Genomic DNA, 13,890 nt, shown 5'->3' with positions numbered 1-13,890 from the left:
GGAAAAGATGTCGCAGTCAAGGGCTCGTCCGGGATTTGAACCCGGGACCTCTCGCACCCAAAGCGAGAATCATACCCCTAGACCAACGAGCCTCGTGTCCGGTGGCTTTGTATTGAGTTCAGCCGTACTATCCAAATGAAGAACAAGAACTTCAGTCATTCTCAAACTGAGAAATTCATGTTGTGTAAATTTCCGACAAAAACATTAATGTGAGGACATACTCCATTGACAGAGAAAGGTTGTGGTTTCCAGATGAGCAAAACACGAGTGAGTGGACTCTTGTCTCGTCTAGTAACAACTTTCACAGCAAAACTTGCATCTGGTCTTGTGGTTACACGTGGAAAGCGTTACATCCTCTCTTCTCATAGACATTGAATTTAGCATTCAGGGCTCGTCCGGAGACCTCTCACACCCTAAGCGAGAATCATTCCCCTAGACCAAGGCTAGTGAAGGCAAAATATGAATTTACAGAATTTACTCACCTTTAGATTGGCCAATTTGTGTTTTGGCAACCTCACTACATTGAAAGTGTTACCATCTCTTTTCTTGTATGCATCTCAATGAACTTGAGGAGAGCATTTGAACTCTCTTTTGAGGGAGTATATCCAAAAATCTCCTCTTTGGTCTTCCTCTAGACCTCTTGCCTGGCAGCTCCAACCTCAGCATCCTTCTACCGACATATTGACAGTCTCTCCTCTGAACATGTCCAAACCACCTCAATCTGGCCTCTCTGACTTTATCTCCAAAACATCTAACATGAGCTGTCCCTCTGATGTACTCATGCCTGATCCCATCCATCCTCGTCACTCCCAATGAGAACCTCAACATCTTAAGCTATGCTACCTCCAGCTCTGCCTCCTGTCTTTTTCTACAGTGCCACTGTCTCTAAACCGAAAAACATCGCTGGTCTCACCACCTTCTTGAACACCTTTTCTGTCATTCTCGCTGATACTCTTTTATCGCAAAACACACCTGACACTTTTCTCCACCCGTTCCAACCTGCTTGCACTCGCCTCTTCACGTCACGTCTACTGTCAGTCCTACGTTCTTAGCTTTCCTCTTCTCTCTCTGCCTACAAACAAACCTTCCTCTTCTCCTTCTTCGACCAACAGTAGGCTTGCATTCTGAGACTGAAGTGGCCTATTGGCATGATATGGTACCATGAGGTCTTTTAGATATGATGGAGCTTGACCCTTTAGAGCTTTATATGTAAGAAGCAGGGTTTTACATTCTGTTCTAGATTTGTTGAGAAGCCAATGGAAAGAAGCTAGTGAAGGCAAAATATGATACAGTCCGCACTTTTGCTGCAAATAGTTTGCTTCATTGAAAGTGACACCTTCTCGCTAAATGTTTGCACCTCAGTGTATTCTACAATGGCATTTTAGTATACTGCATTGACCTTTAAAAGTCATAGGTATCAGATCGGCAACACATCCATGCTTGGAATGGAAAAAATGCAATTACTCTGTCAAATTTTGTGGTGCTCAAACCCACAATTCCTCATAAAGCTAGGTATAGTAAGGCTGTTTTTATACTTGTCGACTTTCGTAGGTGAAAGTCTTCCTAAAAAGGGTCTGTGGAATAGATGTCGCAGTCAAGGGCTCGTCCGGGATTTGAACCCGGGACCTCTCGCACCCAAAGCGAGAATCATACCCCTAGACCAACGAGCCTCGTGTCCGGTGGTTTTGTATTGAGTTCAGCCCTACTATCCAAATGAAGAACAAGAACTTCAGTCATTCTCAAACTGAGAAATTCATGTTGTGTATGTGAGGACATACTCCATTGACAGAGAAAGGTTGTGGTTTCCAGATGAGCAAAACATGAGTGAGTGGAATCTTGTCTCGTCTAGTAACAACTTTCACAGCAAAACTTGCATCTGGTCTTGTGGTTACACGTGGAAAGCGTTACATCCTCTCTTCTCATAGACATTTAATTTAGCATTCAGGGCTCGTCCGGAGACCTCTCACACCCTAAGCGAGAATCATTCCCCTAGACCAAGGCTAGTGAAGGCAAAATATGATACAGTCAGCTCTTGACTTTTGAAAGTCGGGTTTTCCAAATCGGCAAAACATCAATACTTGGCATCTTGTGTCGTGTACTAACTAAAGTTTCCTGTGTTTGCACAAGGAAAAAAATGCAATTACTCTGTCAAAATTTTTGGTGCTCAAACCCACAATTCCTCATAAAGATTGGTATGGAAAGCCTGTTTTCATACTTGTCAACTTTCATAGGAGAAAGTTTTCCTGAAAAGGGTCAGTGGAATAGATGTCGCAGTCAAGGGCTCACCAGTCAAGGGTCACCTTTAGATTGGCCAATTTGTGTATTGGCAACCTCACTACATTGAAAGTGTTACCATCTCTTTTCTCGTATGCATCTCAATGAACTTGAGGAGAGCATTTGAACTCTCTTTTGAGAGAGTATGTCCAAAAAGCTCCTCTTTAGTCTTCCTCTAGACCTCTTGCCTGGCAGCTCCAACCTCAGCATCCTTCTACCGACATATTGACAGTCTCTCCTCTGAACATGTCCAAACCACCTCAATCTGGCCTCTCTGACTTTATCTCCAAAACATCTAACATGAGCTGTCCCTCTGATGTACTCATGCCTGATCCTATCCATCCTCGTCACTCCCAATGAGAACCTCAACATCTTAAGCTATGCTACCTCCAGCTCTGCCTCCTGTCTTTTCTACAGTGCCACTGTCTCTAAGCCGAAAAACATCGCTGGTCTCACCACCGTCTTGAACACCTTTGCTTTCATTCTCGCTGATACTCTTTTATCGCAAAATATACATGACACATTTCTCCACCCGTTCCAACCTGCTTGCACTCGCCTCTTCACGTCACGTCTACTGTCATTCCTACGTTCTTAGCTTTCCTCTTCTCTCTCTGTCTACAAACAAATCTTCCTCCTCTCCTTCTTCGACCAACAGTAGGCTTGCATTCTGAGACTGAAGTGGCCTATTGGGATGATATGGTACCATGAGGTCTTTTAGATATGAAGGAGCTTGACCCTTTAGAGCTTTATATGTAAGAAGCAGGGTTTTGCATTCTGTTCTAGATTTGTTGAGAAGCCAATGGCAAGAAGCTAGTGAAGGCAAAATATGATACAGTCAGCACTTTTGCTGCAAATAGTTTGCTTCATTGAAAGTGACACCTTCTCGCTAAATGTTTGCACCTCAGTGTATTCTACAATGGCATTTTAGTATACTGCATTGACCTTTAAAAGTCATAGGTATCAGATCGGCAACACATCCATGCTTTGAATGGAAAACATGCAATTACTCTGTCAAATTTCGTGGTGCTCAAACCCACAATTCCTCATAAAGCTTGGTATAGTAAGGCTGTTTTTATACTTGTCGACTTTCGTAGGTGAAAGTCTTCCTAAAAAGGGTCTGTGGAATAGATGTCGCAGTCAAGGGCTCGTCCGGGATTTGATCCCTGGACCTCTCGCACCCAAAGCGAGAATCATACCCCTAGACCAACGAGCCTCGTGTCCGGTGGTTTTGTATTGAGTTCAGCCGTACTATCCAAATGAAGAACAAGAACTTCAGTCATTCTCAAACTGAGAAATTCATGTTGTGTAAATTTCCGACAAAAACATTAATGTGAGGACATACTCCATTGACAGAGAAAGGTTGTGGTTTCCAGATCAGCAAAACACGAGTGAGTGGAATCTTGTCTCGTCTAGTAACAACTTTCACAGAAAAACTTGCATCTGGTCTTGTGGTTACACGTGGAAAGCGTTACATCCTCTCTTCTCATAGACATTGAATTTAGCATTCAGGGCTCGTCCGGAGACCTCTCACACCCTAAGCGAGAATCATTCCCCTAGACCAAGGCTAGTGAAGACATTTGATACAGTCAGCTCTTGACTTTTGAAAGTCGGGTTTTCCAAATCGGCAAAACATCAATACTTGGCATCTTGTGTCGTGTACTAACTAAAGTTTCCTGTGTTTGCACAAGGAAAAAATGCAATTACTCTGTCAAAGTTTGTGGTGCTCAAACCCACAATTCCTCATAAAGCTTGCTATGGTAAGGCTGTTTTCATACTTGTCGACTTTCATAGGTGAAAGTTTTCATGAGAATAGATCTGTGGAATAGATGTCGCAGTCAAGGGCTCGTCCGGGATTTGAACCCGGGACCTCTCGCACCCTAAGCGAGAATCATACCCCTAGACCAACGAGCCACATAAAGACAAGCGAATTGCAGAGTTTGTAAACTAATATCCCATTTGTAGACAGAATTTACTCACCTTTAGATTGGCCAATTTGTGTATTGGCAACCTCACTACATTGAAAGTGTTACCATCTCTTTTCTTGTATGCATCTCAATGAACTTGAGGAGAGCATTTGAACTCTCTTTGAGAGAGTATATCCAAAAATCTCCTCTTAGTTCTTCCTCTAGACCTCTTGCCTCGCAGCTCCAACCTCAGCATCCTTCTACCGACATATTGACAGTCTCTCCTCTGAACATGTCCAAACCATCTCAATCTGGCCTCTCTGACTTTATCTCCAAAACATCTAACATGAGCTGTCCCTCTGATGTACTCATGCCTGATCCTATCCATCCTCGTCACTCCCAATAAGAACCTCAACATCTTAAGCTATGCTACCTCCAGCTCTGCCTCCTGTCTTTTCTACAGTGCCACTGTCTCTAAGCCGAAAAACATCGCTGGTCTCACCACCGTCTTGAACACCTTTGCTTTCATTCTTGCTGATACTCTTTTATCGCAAAACACACCTGACCCTTTTCTCCACCCGTTCCAACCTGCTTGCACTCGCCTCTTCACGTCACGTCTACTGTCAGTCCTACGTTCTTAGCTTTCCTCTTCTCTCTCTGTCTACAAACAAACCTTCCTCCTCTCCTTCTTCGACCAACAGTAGGCTTGCATTCTGAGACTGAAGTGGCCTATTGGGATGATATGGTACCATGAGGTCTTTTAGATATGATGGAGCTTGACCCTTTAGAGCTTTATATGTAAGAAGCAGGGTTTTACATTCTGTTCGAGATTTGTTGAGAAAACAATGGAAAGAAGCTAGTGAAGGCAAAATATGATACAGTCCGCACTTTTGCTGCAAATAGTTTCCTTCATTGAAAGTGACACCTTATCGCTAAATGTTTGCACCTCATTGTAATTCACAATGGCATTTTAGTATACTGCATTGACCTTTAAAAGTCATAGGTATCAGATCGGCAACACATCCATGCTTGGAATGGAAAAAATGCAATTACTCTGTCAAATTTTGTGGTTCTCAAACCCACAATTCCTCATAAAGCTTGGTATGGTAAGGCTGTTTTCATACTTGTCGACTTTCATAGGTGAAAGTTTTCCTAAGAATAGATCTGTGGAAAAGATGTCGCAGTCAAGGGCTCGTCCGGGATTTGAACCCGGGACCTCTCGCACCCAAAGCGAGAATCATACCCCTAGACCAACGAGCCTCGTGTCCGGTGGCTTTGTATTGAGTTCAGCCGTACTATCCAAATGAAGAACAAGAACTTCAGTCATTCTCAAACTGAGAAATTCATGTTGTGTAAATTTCCGACAAAAACATTAATGTGAGGACATACTCCATTGACAGAGAAAGGTTGTGGTTTCCAGATGAGCAAAACACGAGTGAGTGGAATCTTGTCTCGTCTAGTAACAACTTTCACAGCAAAACTTGCATCTGGTCTAGTGGTTACACGTGGAAAGCGTTACATCCTCTCTTCTCATAGACATTGAATTTAGCATTCAGGGCTCGTCCGGAGACCTCTCACACCCTAAGCGAGAATCATTCCCCTAGACCAAGGCTAGTGAAGGCAAAATATGAATTTACAGAATTTACTCACCTTTAGATTGGCCAATTTGTGTTTTGGCAACCTCACTACATTGAAAGTGTTACCATCTCTTTTCTTGTATGCATCTCAATGAACTTGAGGAGAGCATTTGAACTCTCTTTTGAGGGAGTATATCCAAAAATCTCCTCTTTGGTCTTCCTCTAGACCTCTTGCCTGGCAGCTCCAACCTCAGCATCCTTCTACCGACATATTGACAGTCTCTCCTCTGAACATGTCCAAACCACCTCAATCTGGCCTCTCTGACTTTATCTCCAAAACATCTAACATGAGCTGTCCCTCTGATGTACTCATGCCTGATCCCATCCATCCTCGTCACTCCCAATGAGAACCTCAACATCTTAAGCTCTGCTACCTCCAGCTCTGCCTCCTGTCTTTTTCTACAGTGCCACTGTCTCTAAACCGAAAAACATCGCTGGTCTCACCACCTTCTTGAACACCTTTTCTGTCATTCTCGCTGATACTCTTTTATCGCAAAACACACCTGACACTTTTCTCCACCCGTTCCAACCTGCTTGCACTCGCCTCTTCACGTCACGTCTACTGTCAGTCCTACGTTCTTAGCTTTCCTCTTCTCTCTCTGCCTACAAACAAACCTTCCTCTTCTCCTTCTTCGACCAACAGTAGGCTTGCATTCTGAGACTGAAGTGGCCTATTGGCATGATATGGTACCATGAGGTCTTTTAGATATGATGGAGCTTGACCCTTTAGAGCTTTATATGTAAGAAGCAGGGTTTTACATTCTGTTCTAGATTTGTTGAGAAGCCAATGGAAAGAAGCTAGTGAAGGCAAAATATGATACAGTCCGCACTTTTGCTGCAAATAGTTTACTTCATTGAAAGTGACACCTTCTCGCTAAATGTTTGCACCTCAGTGTATTCTACAATGGCATTTTAGTATACTGCATTGACCTTTAAAAGTCATAGGTATCAGATCGGCAACACATCCATGCTTGGAATGGAAAAAATGCAATTACTCTGTCAAATTTTGTGGTGCTCAAACCCACAATTCCTCATAAAGCTAGGTATAGTAAGGCTGTTTTTATACTTGTCGACTTTCGTAGGTGAAAGTCTTCCTAAAAAGGGTCTGTGGAATAGATGTCGCAGTCAAGGGCTCGTCCGGGATTTGAACCCGGAACCTCTGGCACCCAAAGCGAGAATCATACCCCTAGACCAACGAGCCTCGTGTCCGGTGGTTTTGTATTGAGTTCAGCCCTACTATCCAAATGAAGAACAAGAACTTCAGTCATTCTCAAACTGAGAAATTCATGTTGTGTAAATTTCCGACAAAAACATTAATGTGAGGACATACTCCATTGACAGAGAAAGGTTGTGGTTTCCAGATGAGCAAAACACGAGTGAGTGGAATCTTGTCTCGTCTAGTAACAACTTTCACAGCAAAACTTGCATCTGGTCTTGTGGTTACACGTGGAAAGCGTTACATCCTCTCTTCTCATAGACATTTAATTTAGCATTCAGGGCTCGTCCGGACACCTCTCACACCCTAAGCGAGAATCATTCCCCTGGACCAAGGCTAGTGAAGGCAAAATATGATACAGTCAGCTCTTGACTTTTGAAAGTCGGGTTTTCCAAATCGGCAAAACATCAATACTTGGCATCTTGTGTCGTGTACTAACTAAAGTTTCCTGGGTTTGCACAAGGAAAAAAATGCAATTACTCTGTCAAAATTTTTGTTGCTCAAACCCACAATTCCTCATAAAGCTTGGTATGGAAAGCCTGTTTTCATACTTGTCAACTTTCATAGGAGAAAGTTTTCCTGAAAAGGGTCAGTGGAATAGATGTCGCAGTCAAGGGCTCACCAGTCAAGGGTCACCTTTAGATTGGCCAATTTGTGTATTGGCAACCTCACTACATTGAAAGTGTTACCATCTCTTTTCTCGTATGCATCTCAATGAACTTGAGGAGAGCATTTGAACTCTCTTTTGAGAGAGTATGTCCAAAAAGCTCCTCTTTAGTCTTCCTCTAGACCTCTTGCCTGGCAGCTCCAACCTCAGCATCCTTCTACCGACATATTGACAGTCTCTCCTCTGAACATGTCCAAACCACCTCAATCTGGCCTCTCTGACTTTATCTCCAAAACATCTAACATGAGCTGTCCCTCTGATGTACTAATGCCTGATCCTATCCATCCTCGTCACTCCCAATGAGAACCTCAACATCTTAAGCTATGCTACCTCCAGCTCTGCCTCCTGTCTTTTCTACAGTGCCACTGTCTCTAAGCCGAAAAACATCGCTGGTCTCACCACCGTCTTGAACACCTTTGCTTTCATTCTCGCTGATACTCTTTTATCGCAAAACACACCTGACACTTTTCTCCACCCGTTCCAACCTGCTTGCACTCGCCTCTTCACGTCACGTCTACTGTCAGTCCTACGTTCTTAGCTTTCCTCTTCTCTCTCTGTCTACAAACAAACCTTCCTCCTCTCCTTCTTCGACCAACAGTAGGCTTGCATTCTGAGACTGAAGTGGCCTATTTGGATGATATGGTACCATGAGGTCTTTTAGATATGATGGAGCTTGACCCTTTAGAGCTTTAAATGTAAGAAGCAGGGTTTTACATTCTGTTCTAGATTTGTTGAGAAGCCAATGGAAAGAAGCTAGTGAAGGCAAAATATGATACAGTCCGCACTTTTGCTGCAAATAGTTTGCTTCATTGAAAGTGACACCTTCTCGCTAAATGTTTGCACCTCAGTATATTCTACAATGGCATTTTAGTATACTGCATTGACCTTTAAAAGTCATAGGTATCAGATCGGCAACACATCCATGCTTGGAATGGAAAAAAGGCAGTTACTCTGTCAAATTTTGTGGTGCTCAAACCCACAATTCCTCATAAAGCTAGGTATAGTAAGGCTGTTTTTATACTTGTCGACTTTCGTAGGTGAAAGTCTTCCTAAAAAGGGTCTGTGGAATAGATGTCGCAGTCAAGGGCTCGTCCGGGATTTGAACCCGGGACTTCTCGCACCTAAAGCGAGAATCATACCCCTAGACCAACGAGCCTCGTGTCCGGTGGTTTTGTATTGAGTTCAGCCCTACTATCCAAATGAAGAACAAGAACTTCAGTCATTCTCAAACTGAGAAATTCATGTTTTGTAAAATTCCGACAAAAACATTAATGTGAGGACATACTCCATTGACAGAGAAAGGTTGTGGTTTCCAGATCAGCAAAACACGAGTGAGTGGAATCTTGTCTCGTCTAGTAACAACTTTCACAGCAAAACTTGCATCTGGTCTTGTGGTTACACGTGGAAAGCGTTACATCTTCTCTTCTCATGGACATTGAATTTAGCATTCAGGGCTCGTCCGGAGACTTCTCACACCCTAAGCGAGAATCATTCCCCTAGACCAAGGCTAGTGAAGGCAAAATATGAATTTACAGAATTTACTCACCTTTAGATTGGCCAATTTGTGTTTTGGCAACCTCACTACATTGAAAGTGTTACCATCTCTTTTCTTGTATGCATCTCAATGAACATGAGGAGAGTATTTGAACTCTCTTTTGAGAGAGTATATCCAAAAATCTCCTCTTTGGTCTTCCTCTAGACCTCTTGCCTGGCAGCTCCAACCTCAGCATCCTTCTACCGACATATTGACAGTCTCTCCTCTGAACATGTCCAAACCACCTCAATCTGGCCTCTCTGACTTTATCTCCAAAACATCTAACATGAGCTGTCCCTCTGATGTACTCATGCCTGATCCCATCCATCCTCGTCACTCCCAATGAGAACCTCAACATCTTAAGCTCTGCTACCTCCAGCTCTGCCTCCTGTCTTTTCTACAGTGCCACTGTCTCTAAGCCGAAAAACATCGCTGGTCTCACCACCGTCTTGAACACCTTTGCTTTCATTCTCGCTGATACTCTTTTATGGCAAAACAAACCTGACACTTGTCTCCACCCGTTCCAACCTGCTTGCACTCGCCTCTTCACGTCACGTCTACTGTCAGTCGTACGTTCTTAGCTTTCCTCTTCTCTCTCTGCCTACAAACAAACCTTCCTCTTCTCCTTCTTCGACCAACAGTAGGCTTGCATTCTGAGACTGAAGTGGCCTATTGGGATGATATGGTACCATGAGGTCTTTTAGATATGATGGAGCTTGACCCTTTAGAGCTTTATATGTAAGAAGCAGGGTTTTACATTCTGTTCTAGATTTGTTGAGAAGCCAATGGAAAGAAGCTAGTGAAGGCAAAATATGATACAGTCCGCACTTTTGCTGCAAATAGTTTGCTTCATTGAAAGTGACACCTTCTCGCTAAATGTTTGCACCTCAGTGTATTCTACAATGGCATTTTAGTATACTGCATTGACCTTTAAAAGTCATAGGTATCAGATCGGCAACACATCCATGCTTGGAATGGAAAACATGCAATTACTCTGTCAAATTTCGTGGTGCTCAAACCCACAATTCCTCATAAAGCTTGGTATAGTAAAGCTGTTTTTATACTTGTCGACTTTCGTAGGTGAAAGTCTTCCTAAAAAAGGTCTGTGGAATAGATGTCGCAGTCAAGGGCTCGTCCGGGATATGAACCCGGGACCTCTAGCACCCAAAGCGAGAATCATACCCCTAGACCAACGAGCCTCGCGTCCAGTGGGCTTGTAATGAGTTCAGCCCTACTATCCAAATGAAGAACAAGAACTTCAGTCATTCTCAAACTGAGAAATTCATGTTTTGTAAATTTCCGACAAAAACATTAATGTGAGGACATACTCCATTGACAGAGAAAGGTTGTGGTTTCCAGATCAGCAAAACACGAGTGAGTGGAATCTTGTCTCGTTCTAGTAACAACTTTCACAGCAACACTTGCATCTGGTCTTGTGGTTACACGTGGAAAGCGTTACATCTTCTCTTCTCATAGACATTGAATTTAGCATTCAGGGCTCGTCCGGAGACTTCTCACACCCTAAGCGAGAATCATTCCCCTAGACCAAGGCTAGTGAAGGCAAAATATGAATTTACAGAATTTACTCACCTTTAGATTGGCCAATTTGTGTTTTGGCAACCTCACTACATTGAAAGTGTTACCATCTCTTTTCTTGTATGCATCTCAATGAACATGAGGAGAGTATTTGAACTCTCTTTTGAGAGAGTATATCCAAAAATCTCCTCTTTGGTCTTCCTCTAGACCTCTTGCCTGGCAGCTCCAACCTCAGCATCCTTCTACCGACATATTGACAGTCTCTCCTCTGAACATGTCCAAACCACCTCAATCTGGCCTCTCTGACTTTATCTCCAAAACATCTAACATGAGCTGTCCCTCTGATGTACTCATGCCTGATCCTATCCATCCTCGTCACTCCCAATGAGAACCTCAACATCTTAAGCTCTGCTACCTCCAGCTCTGCCTCCTGTCTTTTCAACAGTGTTACTGTCTCTAAGCCGAAAAACATCGCTGGTCTCACCACCGTCTTGAACACCTTTGCTTTCATTCTCGCTGATACTCTTTTATCGCAAAACACACCTGACACTTTTCTCCACCCGTTCCAACCTGCTTGCACTCGCCTCTTCACGTCACGTCTACATTCAGTCCTACGTTCTTAGCTTTCCTTTTCTCTTTCTGCCTACAAACAAACCTTCCTCCTCTCCTTCTTCGACCAACAGTAGGCTTGCATTCTGAGACTGAAGTGGCCTACTGGGATGATATGGTACCATGAGGTCTTTTAGATATGATGGAGCTTGACCCTTTAGAGCTTTATATGTAAAAAGCAGGGTTTTACATTCTGTTCTAGATTTGTTGAGAAGCCAATGGAAAGAAGCTAGTGAAGGCAAAATATGATACAGTCAGCACTTTTGCTGAAAATAGTTTGCTTCATTGAAAGTGACACCTTCTCGCTAAATTTTTGCACCTCAGTGTATTCTACAATGGCATTTTAGTATACTGCATTGACCTTTAAAAGTCATAGGTATCAGATCGGCAACACATCCATGCTTGGAATGGAAAACATGCAATTACTCTGTCAAATTTCGTGGTGCTCAAACCCACAATTCCTCGTAAAGCTTGGTATTGTAAGGCTGTTTTTATACTTGTCGACTTTCGTAGGTGAAAGTCTTCCTAAAAACGGTGTGTGGAATAGATGTCGCAGTCAAGGGCTCGTCCGGGATTTGATCCCTGGACCTCTCGCAACCAAAGCGAGAATCATACCCCTAGACCAACGAGCCTCGCGTCCAGTGGGCTTGTAATGAGTTCAGCCCTACTATCCAAATGAAGAACAAGAACTTCAGTCATTCTCAAACTGAGAAATTCATGTTGTGTAAATTTCCGACAAAAACATTAATGTGAGGACATACTCCATTGACAGAGAAAGGTTGTGGTTTCCAGATCAGCAAAACACGAGTGAGTGGAATCTTGTCTCGTTCTAGTAACAACTTTCACAGCAACACTTGCATCTGGTCTTGTGGTTACACGTGGAAAGCGTTACATCTTCTTTTCTCATAGACATTGAATTTAGCATTCAGGGCTCGTCCGGAGACTTCTCACACCCTAAGCGAGAATCATTCCCCTAGACCAAGGCTAGTGAAGGCAAAATATGATACAGTCAGCTCTTGACTTTTGAAAGTCGGGTTTTCCAAATCGGCAAAACATCAACACTTGGCATCTTGTGTCGTGTACTAACTAAAGTTTCCTGTGTTTGAACAAGGAAAAAGTGCAATTACTCTGTCAAAGTTTGTGGTGCTCAAACCCACAATTCCTCATAAAGCTTGCTATGGTAAGGCTGTTTTCATACTTGTCGACTTTCATAGGTGAAAGTTTTCCTGAGAACAGATCTGTGGAATAGATGTCGCAGTCAAGGGCTCGTCCGGGATTTGAACCCGGGACCTCTCGCACCCAAAGCGAGAATCATACCCCTAGACCAACGAGCCACATAAAAGACAAGCGAATTGCAGTGTTTGTAAACTAATATCCCATTTGTAGACAGAATTTACTCACCTTTAGATTGGCCAATTTGTGTATTGGCAACCTCACTACATTGAAAGTGTTACCATCTCTTTTCTTGTATGCATCTCAATGAACTTCTGGAGAGCATTTGAACTCTCTTTTGAGAGAGTATGTCCAAAAAGCTCCTCTTTGTTCTTCCTCTAGACCTCTTGCCTGGCAGCTCCAACCTCAGCATCCTTCTACCGACATATTGACAGTCTCTGCTCTGAACATGTCCAAACCACCTCAATCTGGCCTCTCTGACTTTATCTCCAAAACATCTAACATGAGCTGTCCCTCTGATGTACTCATGCCTGATCCCATCCATCCTCGTCACTCCCAATGAGAACCTCAACATCTTAAGCTCTGCTACCTCCAGCTCTGCCTCCTGTCTTTTCTACAGTGCCACTGTCTCTAAGCCGAAAAACATCGCTGGTCTCACCACCTTCTTGAACACCTTTGCTTTCATTCTCGCTGATAATCTTTTATCGCAAAACACACCTGACCCTTTTCTCCACCGTTCCAACCTGCTTGCACTCACCTCACTACATTGAAAGTGTTACCATCTCTTTTCTTGTATGCATCTCAATGAACTTGAGGAGAGCATTTGAACTCTCTTTTGAGAGAGTATATCTAAAAATCTCCTTTTTGGTCTTCCTCTAGACCTCTTGCCTGGCAGCTCCAACCTCAGCATCTTTTATCCGATATACTGTTTTCACCATCTCTCCTCTGAATAAGTCCAAACCACTTCAATCTAGCCTCTCTGACTTTATCTCCAAAACATCTAACATGAGCTGTCCCTCTGATGTACTCATGCCTGATCCTATCCATCCTCGTCACTCCCAATGAGAACCTCAACATCTTAAGCTCTGCTACCTCCAGCTCTGCCTCCTGTCTTTTCGACAGAAGCCAATGGCAAGAAGCTAGTGAAGGCAAAATATGATACAGTCAGCACTTTTGCTGCAAATAGTTTGCTTCATTGAAATTGACACCTTCTCGCTAAATTTTTGCACCTCAGTGTATTCTACAATGGCATTTTAGTATACTGCATTGACCTTTAAAAGTCATAGGTATCACATCCATGCTTGGAATGGAAAACATGCAATTACTCTGTCAAATTTCGT

General features: G+C 43.2%; 8 non-coding genes across 8 annotated transcripts; all 8 read right to left on the bottom strand.

Moving 5' to 3' along the window:
* Positions 1 to 20: 20 nt before the first annotated feature.
* Positions 21 to 92, bottom strand: trnap-ugg (transfer RNA proline (anticodon UGG)). The gene has a single exon. It is a non-coding gene; the product is annotated as a tRNA-Pro (tRNA).
* Positions 93 to 1,598: 1,506 nt separating this feature from the next.
* On the bottom strand, positions 1,599 to 1,670 carry trnap-ugg (transfer RNA proline (anticodon UGG)). The gene has a single exon. It is a non-coding gene; the product is annotated as a tRNA-Pro (tRNA).
* A 1,745-nt stretch (positions 1,671 to 3,415) lies between these two features.
* Positions 3,416 to 3,487, bottom strand: trnap-ugg (transfer RNA proline (anticodon UGG)). The gene has a single exon. It is a non-coding gene; the product is annotated as a tRNA-Pro (tRNA).
* A 626-nt stretch (positions 3,488 to 4,113) lies between these two features.
* On the bottom strand, positions 4,114 to 4,185 carry trnap-agg (transfer RNA proline (anticodon AGG)). The gene has a single exon. It is a non-coding gene; the product is annotated as a tRNA-Pro (tRNA).
* A 1,181-nt stretch (positions 4,186 to 5,366) lies between these two features.
* On the bottom strand, positions 5,367 to 5,438 carry trnap-ugg (transfer RNA proline (anticodon UGG)). Its single transcript has one exon. It is a non-coding gene; the product is annotated as a tRNA-Pro (tRNA).
* Positions 5,439 to 6,944: 1,506 nt separating this feature from the next.
* On the bottom strand, positions 6,945 to 7,016 carry trnap-ugg (transfer RNA proline (anticodon UGG)). The gene has a single exon. It is a non-coding gene; the product is annotated as a tRNA-Pro (tRNA).
* Positions 7,017 to 8,782: 1,766 nt separating this feature from the next.
* trnal-uag (transfer RNA leucine (anticodon UAG)) lies at positions 8,783 to 8,854 on the bottom strand. The gene has a single exon. It is a non-coding gene; the product is annotated as a tRNA-Leu (tRNA).
* Positions 8,855 to 12,639: 3,785 nt separating this feature from the next.
* On the bottom strand, positions 12,640 to 12,711 carry trnap-ugg (transfer RNA proline (anticodon UGG)). Its single transcript has one exon. It is a non-coding gene; the product is annotated as a tRNA-Pro (tRNA).
* Between the last annotated feature and the right edge of the window lie 1,179 nt (positions 12,712 to 13,890).

Source organism: Channa argus, chromosome 4 (genome assembly GCF_033026475.1).
Source record: "Channa argus isolate prfri chromosome 4, Channa argus male v1.0, whole genome shotgun sequence".
Taxonomy (NCBI): Eukaryota; Metazoa; Chordata; class Actinopteri; order Anabantiformes; family Channidae; genus Channa; species Channa argus.
Note: the sequence above shows the minus strand (reverse complement) of the source record. Positions and strands in the feature narration are given on the sequence as shown.